The 22,608-nt window shown below is 40.5% G+C and overlaps 1 protein-coding gene across 3 annotated transcripts in view; it reads left to right on the forward strand.

Moving 5' to 3' along the window:
- The window catches only part of GHR (growth hormone receptor), a 233,673-nt gene that overhangs the window by 39,187 nt on the left and 171,878 nt on the right, over window positions 1–22,608 (forward strand). Inside the window, exon 1 of one of the 3 annotated variants that reach the window (XM_081826073.1) lies at window positions 13,136–18,978. The exons of the other annotated variants lie outside the window; for them this stretch is intronic. The gene's annotated coding sequence lies outside the window, so the exon portion shown is untranslated. Of the gene's footprint in view, window positions 1–13,135; window positions 18,979–22,608 lie in introns of those variants that run through there. 3 annotated transcript variants of the gene reach the window in all.

A 22,608-nucleotide genomic window follows, 5' to 3' on the forward strand; every position in this document is an offset into this window, starting at 1 on the left:
ACCAACTTGCATTCCCACCAACAGTGTAAGAGGGTTCCCCTTTCTCCACAACCTCTCCAACATCTGTTGTTTCTTTCCCTGTCCATTTTTGCCATTCTAACTGGTGTAAGGTGGTATCTCAGTGTGGTTTTGATTTGGATTTCCCTGATCTCTGCCCATTTTTTAATTGGATTATTTGTTTTTGGTGTTAAGTTGTATAAATTTTTGTATGTATTTGAGATATTAACCCCTTATCAGATATATCATTTGCAAATATCTTCTCCCATTCAGTAGTTTGCCTTGTCATTTTATTGATGGTTTCCTTCACTGTGCAAAAGCTTTTTATTTTGATGTAGTTGCACTAGTTTATTTTTGCTTTTGTTTCCCTTGCCTGAGGAGACATATCTAGAAAAATGTTTTTATGGCTGATGTCAGAAAAATTACTGCCTAGGTTTGCTTGTGAGAATTTTATGGTTTCAGGCCTCACGTTTAGGCTTTTCATCCATTTTGAGTTGATTTTTGTGTATGGTGTGAGAAAGTGGTCCAGTTTCATTCTTTTCCATGTAGCTCTCCAGTTTTCCCAGTACCACATGTTGAAGAGACTGTCTCCCTGTTGTGCATTCTTGCCTCCTTTGTTGTAGATTAATTGACCATATAAATGTGGGTTTATTTCTAGGGTCTCTATTCTGTTCCATTGATTTATGTGTCTGTTTTTGTGCCAGTATCATACTGTTTTGATTACTACAGCTTTATAGTATGTCTTGAAATATGGGATTGTGATACCTCCAGTTTTATTCTTCTTTTTCAAGATTGCTTTGGCTATTTGGGTTCCTTTGTGGTTCTATACAAATTTTAGCATTATCTGTGAAAAATGTTGGTATTCTGGTAGGGATTGCATTTAAATGTGTAGATTCCTTTGGGTAGTGATGGACCTGGACCTGGATGCTGAGGAAAATAAGTCAGACAAGAGAAAGACAAGTATGAAAGACCATATAATTTCACTCATATGTGGAATTTAAGAAACAAATGAACAACAACAACAAAAAAGATAAATAAACAAAACCAGACTCTTAAATACAGAGAACAAACTGGTGGTTGCCAGAGGGGAGGTAGGTGGGGGGATGGGTGAAATAGGTGATGGAGATTAAGAGTCCTCTTATCTTGAGGAGCATTGAGCAATGCTTAGAATTGTTGTATCATTATACTATATACCTGAAACTAATGTGACACTGTGTGTTAATTATACTTCAAAAAAAGTAAATAACAAGACTGAAAAAAAAAGTCAGCGTTAATGACTAAAGATTGGGTGGATTGCTGTGTGACCATCAGCATGATTTTTACCATATAAGCAGCTGAGGCTAAGAATGAAACTGGTCTAAGTAGGAGAGGTATGAATGGCTCAAAAATAAGATTTCTCTGTGGCTAGAAAGAATTTGTTTTCTGGGTCTGTGTTGGATACATAGCAGGTCATAACCAGAACCTAATTAGGTGAATCATACAATGTGCCTTCTGAAGATGAGGCCTTATTCTTTGGCAAAGCTCAGGAAAGCTGGTAAATGAATTAGAATGGTCTATTACAGCGGATCTGTCTGCCAATGTGCTTCGGAGAGGCCCCTCTTCTGACTGTGGAAGTGCCCAGTTGAGGATGGCCATGAGCTCTAGCCGCTGTCTGGGGAGCCAGTCACCTGCTGGAACATAGTCCAGACTAGACTTTTATAAAACCCCTTCTGTGAGAGTCATCACAAGTAGCCCCAGAAGCCTGCAGAAGTCTTTGGCAAATTATTATTTTTTTTTTTTTAAAGATTCTATTTATTTATTTGAGAGAGAGAGAATGAGAGAGAGCACATGAGGGGGGGAGGGTCAGAGGGAGAAGCAGACTCCCCGCCGAGCAGGGAGCCCGATGCGGGACTCGATCCCGGGACTCCAGGATCATGACCCGAGCCGAAGGCAGTCACCCAACCAACTGAGCCACCCAGGCGCCCCGTTTGGCAAATTACTTTTGAATAAAGCCTTTCTCTCTGACCTGAGCCTGGAACCATAATGGACGATCCTGTCTGAACTTTAAAAAAAAAAGGTGTGAGGGGTGGGGGAGGGCTGGAATTTAAGAGAGAAGTAAATTTTGATCACTAAATATAACATTCCGTGAAGAGGAACATTATGGAAATGTGCATCCTGTGAAAAGCAGGATTCTCAGACAAGATGATCAAGGAAGTATGGGTAGTATGTTGAGGATGAGAAACTTGTATATTTAGGAACAATATTTTAATTTTCTACAGTATTTTTTCTCTTTTTTGCCTTTAATTCTTAAACTTTTTTAAATTAAAAATTATTTTAACTGAAGGATAGTTGACATATATTAGTCTCAGGTGTACAACAGTGATTTGACAATGATGTACATTGCTGTATGCTCACTGTGATAAGTTTAGTTACCATCTGTCACCACACACAGTTATTAAGATTATTGACTCTGTTTCCCATGCTGTAGCTTTTATCGCTGTGACTTATTTTTAACTGGAAGGATGTACCTCTTAATCCCCTTCACCTGTTTTGCCTATCCTTCCACCCCCCCCCCCACCACTCCTCACCCCCCACTCTGGCAACCACAAATTTGTTCTCTATATTTAGGAATCTGTTTTTGTGTTTTTGCTGTTTGTTCTGTTGTTTGATTTCCACATACAAGTCAAATCATATGGTATTTGTCTTTCTCTGACTTATTTCATTTAGCATAATACCCTCTCAGTCCATCCATGTTTCACAAAAGGCAAGATCACATTCTTTTTTATGGCTGAGTAATATTCCATTGTGTATGTACATACCTCATATCTTTATCTATGCATCTATCAATGGACCAGTCAGAAAAGCTAGCATCAAAAAGACAAGCAATAACAAGTGTTGTTGAGGATGTGGAAAAAGGACACCCTTGTGCACTACAGGTAGAGATGTAAATCGGTGCAGTCACTGTGGAAAACAGTATGGAGGGATCTCAAAAAACTAAAAATAGAAGTACCCTATGATCCAGTAATTCTACTTCTGGGTATTTACCTGAGAAAAAACAAAAACACTAATGTGAACTATGTCTTTTTTAAATTTTATTTTACTTTATTTTACTCTATTTTATTTATTATTTTTTTATTATGTTAGTCACCATACAGTACATCATTAGTTTTTGATGTAGTGTTCCATGATTCATTGTTTGCGTATAACACCCAGTGCTCCATTCAATACGTGCCCTCCTTAATACCCATCACCAGGCCAACCCATCCCCCCAGCCCCCGAACTATGTCCCTATTGAGAGCTTATCTTTCTCTGGGTTAAGGGAAACCACTAAAGGGGGTTAGAATTATTCTTGGGCTGGAACTTCCCCTTCTTGTAAGGGTGATGATGGAGACTGGCTGCCGGTGAGAACAGAGGCAGGGTCTTGTGAAACTGTAGAAGCTGAAGCCTCAGGCTCCTCATTTGCACAAGCCCCTTTCAGAGTCCTGGGAGGGGCCTAGCAATATATTGTCATGGTGCTTGTTTTTTGTTGTTGTTTTTTTTTAAAGATTTTATTGATTTATTTGACAGAGAGAGACACAGCGAGAGAGGGAACACAAGCAGGGGGAGTGGGAGAGGGAGGAGAAGCAGGCTTCCCGCCGAACAGGGAGCCCAACGCGGGGCTCGATCCCAGGACCCCGGGATCATGACCCGAGCCGAAGGCAGACGCCCAACGACTGAGCCACCCAGGCGCCCCATGGTGCTTGTTTTTAAACACAATGTTTTCAACCGTAATTGTTAAAATCACTGTCCCTTTTGAATTCAACTTCCCTCCTTTGTGCTTCCCCCTCTCCTGCGTGGCCTTCAAGTGATCATGGGCATTTTGTATTTGGTATTTGGTATTTTTTTCTTAAAAAGGATCTTTCAAATTACGTAAGTTTCAGGCATTATAAACATGGATCTTCCCCTGGGTATAGGAACAGAGTGGCTAACGAATCAGAAATTGCCTGTGAATCAGAGCCAAGATGTCAGGGTCAGAAATAAAAATGGCGGGATGCCATGAGGGAGAGTAAATAGGAATCTATGTTGCTACCAGTATTTGACAGTGGGGAAACAGGGCTTTTTATCCTTGTCTTTGGGGTCTCTTTTGAACAGAAATACCCTTGGCATGGAACAATTTCACATATTAGTTAAGAAAAATACATCAGATTAAATAATTTTTAAAGTTGCGAATTTTTAAAAATAATGCAGACTGAGTCAGTGGTGAAAATAATGGTGAGAGAACTGACTGAAGAGAAAAATTGTTTGAAAACTGTATCCTCCTTTACCCCTGCCACTTTACATAATTACAAAGCCTCTTCTCAAACTTCCCTTCTGAGGAAGAAATATCAGCCAACAGAAATTCAACAGAAATTGGAGGCTTCTGAGGGTCCAACAATTTACAGTGCTTCAGAGTGTCACTGTCTCTAATGGGCTGTCAGGGAAATCCTGTTAGGCAACGAACGGTCTGTCTTTTCTGCCTTCCACCCCATCTCTGCTCACACACACTTGTGGCTCTTGTTGGCATTCACCCTCTCTTTTTAATTGTCAGCATACACCGCTTGCAAATGAGAAATCTGCCCAAGGAGCCTGTGCTTGATGAATAAAGATTTCCTTCAGCCTCATCCATCAGTTTATGACTCTGTGAGACCTCAAAGGTTCATTTTATTTGGACATGTAAAAACAAAACAAAAACCTGTTTCTTGAGAGTATCCCAAATCTTGTATTGATGATGATAAGGATGATTGAGGAAAGAGGTAATCATTCATGATATCAACTATTTCCTGAATGATACCTAGTTAACATGTTAGGGGAGGGGACCAAATCTAGAAGTGATGCCCATTTAATGAGGCCAAGTGATGTAGCGAGAGCTCAGGAAAAACTTATAAAGGGAAAGCTTGGCCCATGTTCAAACTATTATCATTAACATAAAACAGGGAAAGAGTAGCTGTTTGATCAGTTCACCTAGATCCGAACTCTCAAAATTCACTGTCATTCTGTCAGAGCGAGGTCAGAGAAAGGATTAAAAACCAACAATTCTGAAAAAAAAAAAAAAAACTTAAAAAAAAAGAAAATCTTTAAAAAAAAAGAAAATCTTTAAAAAAAAAAAAAAGAAAATCTTTTAAAAAAAAACCCAACAATTCTAACATTCTGGGCTATATTTCAGGGATAGGATTTGACTCAGATTTTTTTGTGTTAGAACCAACCAGTGTTGTCTCTGCTCAGCACAAAGTAGGTGCTTAATAATGTCTGCTGGTCAGCACGTGGATGGGTAACAGTGGCAAGTGCACATCCTGAACACTGTGCTCTGGGGAGGTTGTTTCCCTTGGGAGTTTCCGTACCATGGACAGCCTTAAAAAGCCCAGAGAAGTCATCTTTATAGATAGGCGTGTGACTCATTCCGTGGGAGCCTAGAACTTAGTGAAATCGTGTTCTTTGGACAAACTTTCGGGGCTCATCTGCCTGGTATACAATTCATTAACTGAAAATACGATTCATTCTTTCCTGAAGTAGAACCATAGGTGTCCACTGTTAGGATGCCCTTGCAGTCTGGCAGCTGGAAGGTTTTCAGAAGTTGTAAAAAGTGACTGATCAGAAAGAGACATTTTCCAGAAGAGGAAGGTATGATATTGTGATTGATCGGCCTGCTGCTTTGTCCTGGAATCGTGAAATCCGATCACTCTGCAAGAGATGCTTTTCTTGTGTGTTTTCTCTCAAGAAATTCAGAGCCTGCTGTTCTTTTGTCTTAAGTGTAACTGAGCTACCCCGAGGAGAGCTCGGAACTGCTTTTAAATTCAAGAGGACAACTGCTTTCTGCTCACTCAGGTCTCCTGAGACTTGACCCAAGACAAGAAAAGGGTGCTTAGCAAGGGCTCTTTGCCAGAGATTCAATATATGAATTTTTCTACGAGAATAAAAAGTTGGTCTGCTTATAAAAGGATAATCAAAAGTTCATTGCAGTGTGTTCTTCCTTTCCTATGATGGAATTAATTTAAACTCTGGCCTCTGAGCTGCAATATTTTGCAAAGAAGAAAGCTACGCTTCTGCCATGTGGCGCCGGGAATACCTGCGATCCCCATGCCAGGACTATGGAAATGGAAAGGCTGGACACTCCTGTGACAGTCTACACCCCTGATTCTTTTACTTTAAAGCCAGCTGGGAAGAATTTTGAGAGGCTTTTACCCAGAGTTCAGTATTTATGAACTGTTCAAAAATGAAAAAGTGCCCTAGCACTGGGTTGGTTGATAAAAGTACGCTATCAAATATGCCCGTTATTTTCAGGCTGCTGAAAAATGTTTGAAAAATCAGTTGGATAGCTAGAAGAGACCTCCCTCCCTCAGCACAGCCTCACGTCTACAAATCCGTGCTGGGCTATTTCTGTTCCCTATGCGTGCCCTCACTTTCTTACTCTCTACCTATATGGTCTTCCATCTGTTGACTTTCTCTCCCTCTTCATGGTCTAGCTCCACTGTCTCTTTAGTGTGAAAGCTTCCTTGTTTTCCTTATTTAGAATTAATTGTAATTCCTCACTGTTCTCTAAGAATTCTATAAATATCAATGAATACCCCCATCAACGCATTTCTCATAATGCTTTGTGCTGTGGTTATTAATGGACTTATCTATTCCCCCCCCCTACTTTGTTTGAATAAAAGAATGCTAGATTCAACTTTACAGATGAGGAAATGAGCCATGAAGAAGCTTAATAATTTTCCCAGGGCCACACAGAAGAGTTAATGGGTTTCATTCTGAATATGTTGTTCCAGTGTATTTTCTCTTCTAGTCTTCTGCAGACTTTCTTCTTTTTTGTTTAATTTGATTCATTCTGTACATACATATATATACATACACCCGCAGCCCATATGTATATTTTATATATGTGCTATATATAGCAATCCCTAAATCATAATCAAGCTGGCTTTCCAGAATCGTAGTCAGTTACGTGATAATCTGAATGCAGTTTTACCTAGACTCATTATTACTATGCACGGAAGACAGACCCAGAAGCCCTCTCACAAGATTTTTAAATTAGTAAGGATATGCTAAGTAGCTTCAGATGGGCCTGGTACAACCCGGCTGCCTTTCGTTAATTCCTCACCTCCATCCTGCTACATTCCTCCCCGCAGCTGTTCTAAATCTCCACCCTGAAGTCCTCACCCCACCCTCTGGTTCTCAGCGGATGATCTGCTTTAACTGAGATAATTTAGGTCAGTGGTTCTCACACCTTAATACGGAGAGAAAACGCACAGCAGGCTTGTTGGCACATAGTTTCCTGGGCCATATCCTCAGGGATTCAGTAGGTCAGGGGTGGGGCACATGGATTTGCTTTCTCACACGCTCCCAGATGGTGCCGGTGGAGCTTGCCTGAGGACCACACTTTAAGAATCACTGATTTAGGGGGCGCCCGGCTGGCTGAGTCGGAAGAGCTTGCAACCCTTGATCTCAGGATCGTGAGTTCGAGCTCCACGTTGGGTATAGAGATTAAATAAAACTTAAAAAAACAAAACAAAACAAAAAAACCCCACTGATTTAGGCCATGGTATGTGATGGGGTGTCTTGTCCAATACAAAACCTCTCTGGATCATTAGCCTTCCTCTCTTTCTGTGAGTGAGAATTCAGAGAAGCGTTATTCCCTTCCCACACCAGTCCCTTTTACCAGCAGCGTTTATCCCAGCTCACTTTGTCTGTTTCAGGACCTTGTAGCCCATCTGTCTCTGCATCTTTTATATTACCTATTCTATTTATTGCCTTTACTTCTTTACTACTTTACTAACACAACTGTTTAAATTTCCTCTCTCAGGGTAGTATTTAAGATACATTGGTATGCTTAATGGTTATAAACAAAATTATTGCTATAAGAATACATGACAATTTCAGGTGCATCTGGGTGGCTCAGTCAGTTAAGCGTCCAACTCTTGGCTTTGGCTCGGGTCCTGATCTCAGGGTCATGAGATCAAGCCTCGCCTTGGGCTCTGTGTTCAGTGCAGAGTCCGCTCGAGATTCTTTCTGCCTCTCCCTCTGCCCCTCCTTCTTCTGCTCGTGGTCTCTCTCTCTCTCTCTCAAATAAAAAAAAAAAAAGAATACATGACAATTTCAGATTCAGTTTAGTTGGTTAGAAACTGAACTACTTGGGACGCCTGGGTGGGTGTCTCAGTCGGTTCAGGCTCTGCCTTCAGCCCAGGTCATGATCCCAGGGTCCTGGGATCGAGTCCTACATCGGGCTCCGTGCTCAGCAGGGAACCTGCTTCTCACTCTCCCTCTCCCTCTGCCCCTGCTGCTCCCTCTGCTTGTGCTCTCTCTCTGAAAAATAAATAAATAAAATCTTAAAAAAAAAAAAAAAAACGAGCTACTATAATTTGGGAATTAGCTTGAAGACAGCAGAAGTAAGCCACATTAAATTTATTTTTATGGAGGTGGATGGAAGAGACTGATGACCCATCACAAAAGAGTTAACTTGTGCATTCCTGTATTCTAATAAAGATGGTTCCTCTAGGTATTTGAATAGCAGCCTTGATTCACTGACCCGATTGGTTCCTCTCTGGGGCATTGTGTTCCTCTCTGGGGCATTGCCGCTTTGCCTTAAGGAGTTGGAGGTGGGAGAAGAGAGGACAAGTGTACTTTGAAACATTTCACAATGAACTTCTTTGCATTCTAATGATTATTCTCCTTACTTAAGATCTTTGCTGCATAAAGATGCTTTGTCTGACACTTTTCATTTGCATTCATCTCACTTCATTAGTCTTGATTACTTACAGTGAATCAATCTTACCCAATCATACTTATATAGCTCATTCCTACATGTATTCTTACTATTAGCTCTTTTCCTAATTCAATACTGGTATTCCTTAGAATACACAGAAATTAGATAAAACATGTAGGTAAGACATATAAAAGAAATGGAAACTTCCCTGCTTTATTTCTTTTCTAAAAATTGGTTATATTCCTACAGCACATGCAACACTATTCATATATAACTCTAGATTTTGAATTATCTAGCAGAAACTGAATGAAACATTGTCTCCTATCTGAGGTATAAACTCTGTGAGATCAAAGACCATGTCTTTTATTCCTTTTGAACCCTTAATAATATTTTGAAACAGGGCTCTAAGCTTAATCAGTGCCAATTGAATGAATGAGTGGTAGTCATGAGTGAAAGAATGTAAGCCTCTAACTTTATCCTTCAAAAGTCTCATTTGTTTGAATTCAAATGATGCTATTTAAATAAATATTTAAAGCTGTGAGATTGTTCAAAATTTCCCTCTTATTTCTCTGCATGGTTTGTAAAAATTTCTGGTTATCATAATTTAATAGTTTTTTATTTTTAATTCAGAAGATAGTTTCCAAATCATCCCTTTACGAATTTGCAAATAACAGTCTTCTACATAATGATATCCTTAATAGGCTCCATATTTCAGGGTTCATTTTTTTCTTTTTTATATGTTTCTCTCTTTTTTTTAAGATTTTATTTATTTGACAGGGAGAGACACAGCGAGAGAGGGAACACAAGCAGGGGGAGTGGGAGAGGGAGAAGCAGGCTTCCTGCAGAGCAGGGAGCCCGATGTGGGGCTCGATCCCAGGACCCTGGGATCATGACCTGAGCCGAAGGCAGACGCTTAACGACTGAGCCACCCAGGTGCCCCAATTCACTGCTATTTTTAACTGAAGCTTTGGCAAATAGATTTAGGCTGAACAAAAGCTCTATCTTCCATGGGTATTTTGGACACTAATTTAACTTCCTTGTGCCTCAGTTTCCAAATTTACTAAAGATTATACTACAGTACTGTTCATCGATAGGATTAAAATGAATAGAGGTGGGCGCCTGGGTGGCTCAGTCGTTAAGCATCTGCCTTCGGCTCAGGTCATGATCCCAGGGTCCTGGGATCGAGCCCCACATCGGGCTCCCTGCTCCGCGGGAAGCCTGCTTCTTCCTCTCCCGCTCTCCCTGCTTGTGTTCCCTCTCTCGCTGTGTCTCTCTCTAATAAATAAAATCTTTAAAAAAAAAAAAAATTAATAGAGGTCAGGAAATACAATACCCATAAAAACGGCCGTTGTGGACCAGATTACAGAATGGCTACAAATCAAACCCAGGTGACCCGCCATAATGCCAGATTCTTAGAGGTGGTTTCTCCTGATAGTGGGCTGTATCTGTCCCTCTTTCTTCCAGGACACCTACTAAAAGTACATTTCAACTAAGAGACAAATGCCATTTGTCCTCTAGAGTAGAAGACCCTACTGAGAGAGTTATTTATTCCATCTCTCAGCCTGTAGGCAGAATTGTATTTAAAATACTAGTAACGTTAACTGCCTCTATTTTTTAAAAAACCCTCCAAAGGAACCTCATCCTGTTGAGGATCTTTGTCATGGCTCTGAACATTTGCGTATCATGAAACTTCCCTGCCAACAGTTAACTTAAAACTCTTTCTGGCTTATCTTGGCCATCTCAGAGAATGAGAACAACTGTTTATTTTTCTTGATACAGCTCTGAATGTGCGTACCCTTCTGCCTGCCACTGCCCACCACGGCATGCATACCCTGTCTACTCGCTGTGCCCGACATTCTGGCTCCTGTCTTCTTGTCTTTAAGCTTAGCCTAGTTGTATTTAGTTTTCTCGTATAAAGTGTTCTCTAAATCTGTGATGAACTCTAACTATAGTACTAAACTCTAATAAAGTAATAATGACATCACATTTATCATAACAGTGTGCTAAATTTATATATTTCCTCATTGAATTCACATAACAATCTCATAAGGTAGGGATTTATATTCTCCTTTTATAGATGCATAAACAGAGGCCCAGGAAACAAGTAACATGTTCAGAGTCACCTACTTAGTAAATGGCTTAGTGGGAGCCAGGTCCATGCAGTTCTTTTTTTTTTTTTTTTTTAAATTTTATTTATTTACTCATGAGAGACAGAGACAGAGAGAGAGAGGCAGAGGGAGAAGCAGGCTTCCCGCTGAGCAGGGAGCCCGATGCAGGGCTGGATCCCAGGACACTGGGATCATGACCTGAGCCGAAGGCAGACGCCTAACCATCTGAGCCACCCAGGCGCCCCAGGTCCATGCAGTTCTAAAGCCCACCCTTTTAACTACTATGTATACAACTGCTGTATCCCTTTTTGCTGACTATGATGCAACCCCTCCTTCACATCTCACCTGCTATTTTAACTTCTCGGTTCTTTTCACTTGGCAGAGTTTCAGTGTATGATTGTTCTGAGTTTTTCTGTGCATGTGTTAATATTGAAAACCCACCAACTACTTCTCTTTTTACATAATAGAGATTCTTTTGTCTACAAGTTTTCTCTTCCTAATGTAAGTTTCTGGTGGAGAGTAATGGTAAGTTGCCCATTTAGGGCCTCGCCATTGAGCTGAGCACATACATACCTGACCGGAAGTAGCCCGCATCATCTTCATCAGCACTGCTAACATTTAGGCAGTGTTTACCGGGTACTAAACATTTGCACGGCTTATTTCAATTAATCCTCGTAATAACTCTGTGAAGGGGATTACATTGTTATCCCCAAGGTGAAGAGACTTGCCCAAGTTCATCCAGTTACTACATTGTAGAGCTTGAGTCTATCCAACACCAGATTCCACGTGCTTAATTACCGCATGTTCCCCGCAGTGGACTCTAGGGTTCTGCCTACTGCCTGTTCCTTCCACTGTTTACCATCTGCCCTCTCTGCTCCTCACTTCCTTCCCTACCCATTCCCTCCTGCCTGCTCAATCTTCTCAGCCTAATCATGGACTCTTTCACTTTCTTGGCAATGTCTAATTATTATCATATAAGATGATAATTAGCTAGGTAAAAACAGAAGTAGAATATGGGATTGAAATAAATAATTTATTTTTTTTCTATTAGAAACATAAATTATGAGTGACTCTAATGTCTTGAGCTTCATAATTTCTAAGTATCAAGATCAGGCACTGCTTAAACACACACCCTTGTTTTATGCATTGATTGCCATTTTTATTGAGCAGCATATTTTTAGCCATGCAGCAACAACTACAGAATAATTTGAGTTATCGTACAGAAGCATAGATAAGGTTCATCATTTGGCCCTCTTTCATTTGTTCTATTGTGTAGTGAGTTGCTTTGGAGATCATTGTACATTGATATGAATTATCACTGGAGTTTCATTCGGATGTCTGAGTTTAGGCATTTTGCTTTTCTCTCCAAATTCTGAAGTCATGGCCATTCATCTTTTAAATAAGATTTTTAAAGTAGGACAAAGCCATAAAATAAACATGTGAGAACCAGCATTGGGTATGCCCAGCTAAACAAACTGCCCTTCTATTTAGTTTTGAACTCTAAATCTCATTTAAACACCCTCCCATTTTTTTTTTCTCTAAAGAAGGGAAGACAAAAAAAACCACCCCAAAAAACTAACAATTAAAGTAGATTCTAAAGAAAAATATAGCAAGAACATTTTGGTAAGAGATATTCCCACATGGAAAAGCACAAAAATTGGGCAAGTACTTGCAGCTGACCAGTAGAACTTGGAAGAAGAAACATAGAATGAACTTCTGAGCTTGTGGAATGGTGTGGATAAGTTTTGATTACTGAAATGTTCCCAGGGATCCAGCGCTTGCTTATTGAAACACTGGAATGGTTTATATGGTCTCCCGTGGCTTCTACCTTATTTCTTCCAGAAAGATTAGGTTGTGTGCTGCCTAAGGCCATATTTACTCTCAGTTATGAGATCACCACATGAATTATATTATGAATAGTGTGTACCAAGGCGTAGAAGGATCTCACTCATATTTCAAAATTGCACAAACCGATTATAACCCTGGCCTAGAAATCTGAATTATCTTGGCAGGGCTATGTTGTCAAATTCACCTGATTATATTTGCGTTTGTGACAGCTGGGATGGCCTTCATTGGCATATGCCACTTTGCTGTGCCCAGGCTGTTAATGCAAAATAAAAGATGTGGTCAGGAGACCCATGCTCCACAGATGTAGCTGCCCCAGTAAACAGAGTTTCAGCCTTAGCCTGGCCCCCGATACCCTGCCTGGTCTTTCTCGACTGAAGTTTCCATGACTGATTTTCAGAAAGAAAAACAAACAAAAAACTGAGTCATTTTTCTTTTTTTTTTTCCTTTCTTTTTTTTTTTTCATAAAAACTGCTCTCCATCCCTCTGGAAAGCACTATGGTATCCATGGTATCACACCTTTTACTTGCACAGATTCAAAAATCACAATCAAAAACATGTTTCTCAGAAACATTACTCTGGGTGTAAAACATGAATATATCACAGCCTATATAACACAGGGGCCAGTATGATGTTAGAAAGCCATTCTTTGTTTTTAAATAATCAGAAAAATCCAACTGTTGAGGAGAAAGTGGATATTTTGATTTTGAAGTAAGCCTGGTACTTGAAAAGAAACACATAAATCTCCCTTAGGGAATAAAAAATGGAAGTTCCATTTTGGACATTGCAAATGACAGCGCTGGCTGTTGTCATAATATTTCCAACATCCACCGAGGATTAATTCCAGGCCCTGCAAGTTCACTGGATGAGCAGAAATGGCCATGGAAGTAAACGCTGGTGTTTATGCTCTGACATCAGCGTACACGGTTCATCCAGTGAAATGAAGCAGGAGACCTCTTGGAATTGGATATGTAGCCAACACTGGATTATCATGCCCGAGGATCATTCACTTGGTGGATTATCTGCGGAAACTTTAATCCCACACTTGCTTTCTTCTGCCTCTTGGCTCTCTTCCTCTAGAGTGGTACACTCGGGAAATGCGATCTCCTTTGATTGTAAGCGGCCATGAATATTCATTAAGTGCTCACAGACTGCAAGCTGAGGAGCGGTGTAAGACACAGGTCTGCTTTTTAAAGCATTTTCTTTCGCTAGCAGTAGAGGCAATTAGCAAAAGGGAACAGACACAGGTTTCGGAGGCAGGTTTGGCCCTGGGCTCATCACTTGGATGTTCTGAGGCTCCATTTTCTCTAAACTAGAGATCCTAATACCATGTTACAGAGTTCTTTTGAGAATATGAAATGTTTATACAAGTCCTAGATCTCTACTTGTTTGCTGTTTTCCCAGGATAGACCTTTTTATATACGTTCTACGAGGCAGAATATGGAAAGTGCTAAATGAATACAGAGAATTCCCTACACAGGAGGTGTGGATGAGGGACTGCTGTCCAAGGGGTGGGCTGGAGCTGAGGCAGGACATGTGGGTGGGAGGTCCCTAAGCAGGCAGAGGGAGAGGGCATTCCTGACAGCAGGTGTGGGTCACACCAAGGCATGAAGACAGGAATGCATGTGGCATTTTCAGGGCAAAAGATTAGGAAGTTTTAGATATGACTGGTTATGGGGATCTTGAACAGCAAGTAGACTAGGAGTTCGTGGAAGAGGGACACCTAGCTGGAGTCAAAGAAAAATCACAGACCTCTTTTTCTCCTCTACTCCCCCCTCTTGTTTACATCATGTTCAGCAATTCCAGCTTTTCCTTGCACTCTGTTTCTGTAAACAACTTGAAGTCAGAGCTGCAAAAGGGATCCCTTTTTGTCTGCATTTGTATGGTCCCTGTGAAGATTTTCAAACTATTAGATGGTGACCCTAGTGACCCTAATGATTAGGCAAAAGGCCAATTGAGTTTATAAGACTAGCAAATCCAGATAGTGGATAGTGGTGGGGAAAACAATGAGTGGCTAATGGTGAGGAAGGTGAGGATTAGGATAGAGAAAAGTGAAGTAGAGTGGAAATAAGTAAGCAGTAAAGTGAAATATGGGGAAAGGACTACTTATGATTTAGATTAAAGCCATATAGAAATTGATTGATGAAGCAGGGTCTCTGATATGTGTAGCTAAAAATTGGAGTCTGTTCTCATTGTTGGTTTGAAAATGGGAAGGCATCTTGAGTTTTTCTGCTGTAGGCAGAAGTAGTTGAGGTGAGCCAGGGAGGTGGAGAAGGCTGTGGTTCTACTTGGCTTAAGGTTTAGATTATATGTAGAGGAAAGAGTGATTTTAAACATAATTAATGCTAAATTACAAACTCACACTTGCAAATATTGGTTATAATCCAGATTTTCTTTTTGCTGCTGATTTGGAAAAAAAAATCTTTGGAGAAATATATTTAGAATGTTTAAGTATTATTTTATGGAGCCCACTTTGGTACCACAGCTTAAAGGTACTCCTAAGAGAGAGCTTTTTCAAATGGGCCATCCTGAAATGGCATATTTTATGTGCATTTGAATTCAAGATAAGGGAACCAAAAATTGTGTTGCCTGGGTAAAGCTTTTGAGAGTTAAATGGGAATTTGGCAAACAATGGGCAAAAATTGACTTAAAACACAGATAAGCCTGCAAGTATGTAAAGGGCGGAGGCATCAAAGAATGTCAGAAGCAGTTTAGATCACCACAAATAAAATAATGAAATGTGTAATGGGAAGTCAGAATCCACGCTGTCAGGAAAAAGTCTTATTATTGTGTAGAAACGCCATTATTCGGTACATTTAAGATAAAATGGAGTTGGTGTTTTCAAAGGGCTCGTGCCCACCTCTCCCCATGAGTGACTGGGCGTTTTCTAGTTTTAGGGATTTTTGTAGGCAGAAAACAGGTTTTGGTGCCAAGTATGTCAGTGGAGGCGGGGAGATGGAGTACTCACTGTGTTCAACGAAAGCTGTTGCTTAGAAGAAAGCCAGCTTTTCTTAAGAATGGAGAAGGAATTCAGTATATCCTATCAGGGGAAATATTCTTTGCATACTATAAAAATTTTATCAAGTTATTAAGTTGTTTAAAAAAAAAAAACTGCCTGTCTACGGAGGGTTGTATGCCTAAAAAAGATTTTTTGTAGTTACATGGGCATGCAAGATACATAGCTTTAGACCTGTGTATATGACTTTCTAAGAGGACCATGGTCTCCAGTTAGAAATGATTTTTATGGAGGAATCTAACACATAAGGATCATGCATTGTCTATTTTTTATTGGTGGGATCATATACAGTGATAGCAGAAAAGAAACTATTAGAGTCTGTTAATGCTTATAAATTTAGAGCAAAAGAAATATTTCTAGAAGTACTGCTTCTGTGTCCATATACCCAATTACTAATTTTATATACATTTTATACATGTATTAGGCTTGAACTATTTTTTCCAGCTTTCATTTGCCAAGATTAGACTATGATAATATTGGTAAGCTACAGCCAGGTGGATACATTTTCCTAATCTTGCCTACATTGTGGTCATGCTGTGGACCCTCCATTATGGTTTTGTTGGTCTAGCTATCTAGAAGTCAACTAACATGGTTTTACATAATCAACACCGGGAAGCCTTTTTAGAGACTGACACTGAGCTCTTGGAGGACAGAAAGTGAATCTTAAAGTTTCTTGGGAATATTGTTCTCTGCAGCAGAGAATGGGTGCTCTAAATGAATGCCCAGGAAATGCTCGAGAAGTCCCATAGGGCAGTGTATACTTTATTCTGCTTCTCATGACCAAACTCTCCATAAGCCCTATTTCTGAAAAATTTTAGGAACTCAGAAGGAACAACAGGCACTAAAGGGAACATCATCACCAAGACTGGACCTTGAGGCTCTCTGGCTGACATAACACGTCTCTTCCTGTTGGAACGATTAGCAACCATTTCCTGGCTGATTGGAAGTGGTGGGATGGTCATTTTTAGGGGCAAGGCAGAGGTCATACATAAGTTCTTGCTCCCCCCCCATTATCTTCATTGCTGGGTACTAGTAACATAGTTCAAGATGTTATGGAGCCCTATTTAAACTTCTAATATTGAGAAACTGACTCTGATTATTCAAGACTTGTTAGGGGGGAAAGAGAGCCATATGTCGTCTTCTGTCTAAAACTCCTTAGGCACCGTCCAGCATGGATGGCTATATCTGAAACTGGCAGTATCCAGGAGATGAGTCCTAGAAATCTAAGTGTTCATTCAGCACTCTGTCTTCTGTAAATTTGCTGTGAGGAAGTCAGACAGTCCTGTCTACCTTCAAGCATAGCCTAGCAGGAATGGGAGGATAAGAGAGAAAACATACTGCCTTAGATACAACTTATGTATTGCAAACTGATCCTTAGACAGGTGGATGACATCCTCAGCCAGAATTTAAAAGTCTAATAGAGAGTCTTCTTGAAACATTGGGTTTTTATTTCTGATCGTTGTCTTTTATGGATGAATGAACCACATGAAGGTATTCACTTGTGCTATAAAAATACATTAATTCTTTTGTAGTGCTCAGCCATCAGAGCGAAACTTATAAATGGTTGGAAAGGAAGTTTCTGACTTAGCATCCCCTTTGGATAAGTGATGAAAGCTTCCATGTCTTGGTGTTTCTGAATCTCTGCTATCTCACTGAGGCACTCTGCCGGCATCTACGTTTTATTGTTTCACGGGTATGGAACTAAATGACACATCTCCCAATTCCTTATTTATTATCCTCCCAATACTTATTTATTTGAGGAGGAAGAGAGATTACATTTATAAGGTGAAGATACTGCTTGAAGGTACTTGTTACTTTTATAGGCAAGCAAAAAAGAGTAGAGAAAATAATGGGTAGAAGGAAAGTATGCCCATGTCACATTCAGGACACTCCATCTGTCTACTAAGTACTTACAGACTGTGTACTAAGTACTTCCAGGCACCCTGCATGTACTAGGAGATGTACGCACAGAAAAAGAATACAGCAGTCAGCTCCTTTGAGAGTGACATGGTGTGACTACAGAGTAAATATGAATTTTCTTCCCTGCCCCTCCCCTCAGAGACTTACGAACTATTTATCAGCTAATTTTTCCACCAAGGTTACAATCATCTCACCTGTTGCTTGCCAGCCTAGTAGATTGTTAATATCGATTACTGTTTATTTGCATGTGTTCCTTATGTATGCTATTCATCCTGTATGTATTAAACACACACAGCCCCCCTGCCCCACCTTCCATTTATCATCTCTTATTTTTCTTCTGGACAGCTTTTTGTCACTGCCCTATTATGATGAGATCAGAAAAAAAAAATGCACGGGCTTCAAAATTAGCCGAACCCAGACATATGGAGCAGTAGGTTCATTTGGGATGCATTAGAGAGTAGAGAGTTGTTCACATAGATAACTGAAGCTTGTGTGCATATCTTCAAATTACAAGGAGAAACATTTGCAGTAGAGGAAACATGAAAACCTTGGCTTGTAGTGTTCTAATGGAGGTGAAGCTCAGAGATATTTAGCTCTCTCTGTCTTCATTATATAGGAGATTATGTTGGTGATTCCATTTCTTGCTACAGATTAGTTTGGGGGCCATCAGGAAGCTTGCCTGAAGATCAAGTCAATCCTGTCCGTGCTTGCCTTCACTGTATGCATAGATCCACTCTTGACAACAGTCTGTCTGCTAATTCATCAATGATTCTACTAATTATGTCAAGTAGGACTGATCCTTGGTGAATGCCTCTATTCTTACTAAATAAATAAAGGAAGAAAGGAAGAGCTCCCAGTATCTGGCCAGCTATGATTTAGCCCTTGGTAAAGAGTTAGTACAAGTTGAGATGGTGCCAAGCTGTTCCTGTGATTCATCTCTTCTCTTGTCAAGACCAGTTGAGGCAACGCAGTCAGAAACCTCCCTGCTTTGTGAAGAGGTACTTTATGTCAGAAGGGGAAGCGTAAGCACAAGAATAATTAGGCATTCTGAGTAGAGAGAATTCGTTCTTCTTGATTAGTGAACAGTTCCTGCAAGTTAAGGTCAAAAGTATTGTGAATTAATTCAATGTGCCCAGCTTCTTCAGCATTTCCAATGACTTTTTCTCTCTTTGAAGGTCATTTAACCAACTGGACCAGTTATTTTCTTAAAATCTTATTGCAGAGCTGATGGCATGCTGAGAGTTTAAGGCCGGATATGATGGATGCATCACATCGAGGTGCAGGTCTGGAACTGGGCCTGATCTTGAGGTGTCAAGTGGAAATCCATGTGCTGTGTTGTGGGAGCCTAGTTTCTGGAAGTTGAGCCAGTATTATTTGGCCTGTGAAGTTCTAAGTGTCAGGTATGTCTTGTCCAACAGAATATCAGTTGCAGTTGTTGAAGGACAGATTGCCTTCAGGACAGTTGGCACCCATAGGTGGTTGAATACCCAGAAAACTCATTTATTCTCAGTCATTTTCATCCATAATTTCTCGCCTTAGTTGAAGCATTGATACCAGTGTAGGGCATATTAATTCTCACATTCCAGCATGGTCTCTTTGTAACTTCACTAATTTTGCCTTGTTTCTTTGTCCAAAAGCCAGGGCTCTGTGGCTCAGTGGTAACATTTCAAAGCAGCTCTCACTGGACTAGAACTAAGTAAATGTGTGGGGCCTAGTGTTTTCAGGCTGGCTTTCAAGAGCAAAATCCTTAGTTTTTTTTTTTTTCTCTCTTAGATTATGGGTCTTCCTAGGAATTTTAATTCATGTTCTTCAGTTTACAAATAAAACAGTCAAGAACCACAGTGGTTGAGTGATCATCTAAGATTGCTCAGCCAATTGGTTGTGGGGCTGGGATCGAAACCTAGGTCTCTTGGGACGGCACTTTGAGCAAGACCCCACATGACCTTTCACTCTGGCACATGTGCTGATGTCCCATAATCCCCTCCACTCAGTATTTCCTTTTCATCCTCCAATCCTGAGACCTCTGGTTGTGATTTTCTTCCTTCTCATACTTCCTACCCGGAGCTTGTCAGCAGCACGTTGAAGTATTGGCCAAGGGGTAGAGGGTTATGTTTCATTGCTGTGAGAGTACTTCAGTGCCGCTCAAGAAATTCATTCATTAAGAAATTAAGTTGCAGGTTATCCCAGCATCTCCAAGGCTTATCTTTCAGGAACAAGAACAATTTACTCCCATGCTTGCATTCCCTTTAAACTCTTCCTCTAAGCTTTAAAATCCCCACTGAGAGAAAAAAACTATACACATACGCACAGGTGAAATACCAATAAATCCAGAATCTCCTCCTTGACGGAAGTCTAATTTTAAGCCCTAATGGGTCTTTCCTTCAAACTTTTGTAAAGCTCTTATCTAAAATTTTCAAGGTTTATAAGAGTAGGCAGAATAGCATAATGAACCCTCAAATATCTATTAGCCAGCTTCTGTCATTGTAAACTCATGGCCAATTTCATTTCATCTCTGCCCCTCCCCAAGTCCCCCCCCTGCATTCTATGGAAGCAAATTCCAGATATCATTTCATTTTATGCATTAGTATTTCAGTATAAACCTCTAAAAGATGAGCACGTTTCCCTCTTTTTCCCCAGCTTTGTTGAGGTATCATTGATACATAAAATTGTAAGATATTTAAAGTGTACATTGTGGGGATTTGCTATACACGTGCCCGGTGAAGGAGTTCCCCCATCTAGTTAACGAACATAGCCATCACCTTGCTTAGCACGAGATAAGCATTTTTAAATCCTTGAAAATACATATAGTGTTCAAATTACAGTTGTCTCAAATGTCATAATTTGTTTTTCGTAGTTTGAATCAGGCTCCAAATAATTTCCACATGCTACAATTGGTTATAAATCTTGAAGTCCCTTTTAATCTGTAGGTTCCAAATCTCTCTCTCTCTCTCTCTCTCTGCCTCTTTCTATCTGCAATTTATTTGTTGAAGAAACTGAGTTGTTTGGAGAGTTTGCTCCCGTCTCAAATTTTGCTGATTGCTTCCCTACAGTATCTTTTTGATATGTTTTTCTCTATAAGTTGGTAATCGTCTCTGAAAGTGGTGTTAAATTACTTTCTCGAGAAAATGACAAAACGCATCCTGATAGACACTGGAGGGTAAGGTGTAGTCGCTGGTGTGAGGCGTGGGTCAGGGCTGGCTTTGGGGACATGGAGGAGGGAGACTGTGAACTCAGGATAAAGTGGGGGCTGACACCATAGACTCTGGCTTTGCATGATTGGCACTGTTCCCAATGTTGTCGGAATGCTAGCCTCTGCCGTTTCATTCCTTTCTCTCTGTTGGTCTTTACTTCAGGCTCTCTGGTTGGTTTCATGGTGATGATCGTTGGTGAGAGTCTTACCCATTACTGAATGTTTCTTGTTTAGTTTTGCATGGTTTCAATGTCCTTGAAAACAGCAACTGCCAAGCTGTAGGCCACCTGCTTTTGTAAACGGGACTTAAGTGAAACGGAGCCACATCCACTCCTTCATGTCTTGCCAGTGTTGCCGTCTCACCGAATGGCAGAGATGAGTAGTTGCAACAGAGACCCTATGGATCACAAAGCCGTGTACAGTAAAAGTTTGCTTATGGCTGTTTGAAAGAGAAAGAAGTTATCAGATTTATATAGCGCCAAAGAAGCGCTGGCTAGAAAAAAGAAATTGTAGAATTCTGTAATTTTCTTAAAAAGTGGAAAACACCAGAAAAGTCGCTTGTTCACAGGTGCCTTACCTGCACTTCGGTATGAAAATAATGTGTATGCTTGTAATTGGGGGAAGGAATGACAGGCCTTCTCTCTGTATGAAGGTCTCCAGGCCGGAGGTCATACAGTGGTTTTCTTTCCCTTTTTACTTTTTCATTTTGCCATTACTTCCTTGAGGGATGAATGTTGTGGGCTGTAAGGGGATTCGGGATACTTCATGATGGTTGCTTTCTTTCAGAAATTCTTAGGTTCTGTACTGAGCAAGGGCCATACATTTTCTCTGCTCCAGCATGGCAAGGCCCAGTCTGCTACCTACCTTGGGTTCCTACAGTTCACCTTGAAGAGAATCTCTTTCACTTGCCGAGGGCCTTGTTTACTCAGTAGTATCTATGCCAAAAAAAAACACTTCATACAGAGGCCGACTTTGAAAGCGTCAGCTGGTAGTAAGTCAGTCTGGCTTAACTTTCCCTTGAGTCTGGAGATCTAATCAGAAGGGAAAAAGGGGTGATTTGTTGATTGAGGCAGTTTGACACATACTGTCTCATTTAAACACCCATAAAAAACCCTGCAAGGGAGGTAATATGCTTTAGGAAATGGACACTCAGAAAAACGAAGTAAATTGCAAGGTTCCCATGCTCTAGAATTATAGTCTCTATCAGCAAATGCCATGAGCTTCTTCTTCTTCTTGCTTTCTGTTCCATAATCCTTACTGTGTTGCCCTCTTCCTCACACTCATGAAATGGCTGTCGGAGATCTGAGTACCATGTTTCCAGTCAAGAAGAAGGTGAAGGATAAGGGACAAAAGGTAATGAACAGACAAGCTGGCCACATCTGTTCTTCTTCCTAGATGTCCTACTTGGTGATTTCAACTTACATCTCATTAGTTAGCATGATAGGGCCATCCTTTCCTGCAAGGGAACCTGAAAATGTGCAGTGTGTTTTGTTTCATTTTGTTTTAAGCTGGGCACTTTTTGCCACTCCCATAAAAATATGTTCTGTAGGTACAGCAGTGGAGGAGAAAGGTTATTAAATAGGCAGTTTACAATCTTTTCAAGAGGTCATTCTGACTGGAAAACAGTATGGAGGTTCCTCAAAAAGTTGAAAATAGAGCTACCCTACGACCCAGCAATTGCACTACTGGGTATTTACCCCAAAGATACAAAGGTAGGGATCCGAAGGGGCACCTGCACCCCAATGTTTATAGCAGCAATGTCCACAATAGCCAAACTGTGGTAAGAGCCTAGATGTCCATCAACAGATGAATGGATAAAGAAGATGTGGTGTACACGCGC

The sequence above is a fragment of the Leptonychotes weddellii genome, chromosome 7 (assembly GCF_054177405.1).
Source record: "Leptonychotes weddellii isolate Sample4059 chromosome 7, ASM5417740v2, whole genome shotgun sequence".
In the NCBI taxonomy this organism is placed as follows: domain Eukaryota; kingdom Metazoa; phylum Chordata; class Mammalia; order Carnivora; family Phocidae; genus Leptonychotes; species Leptonychotes weddellii.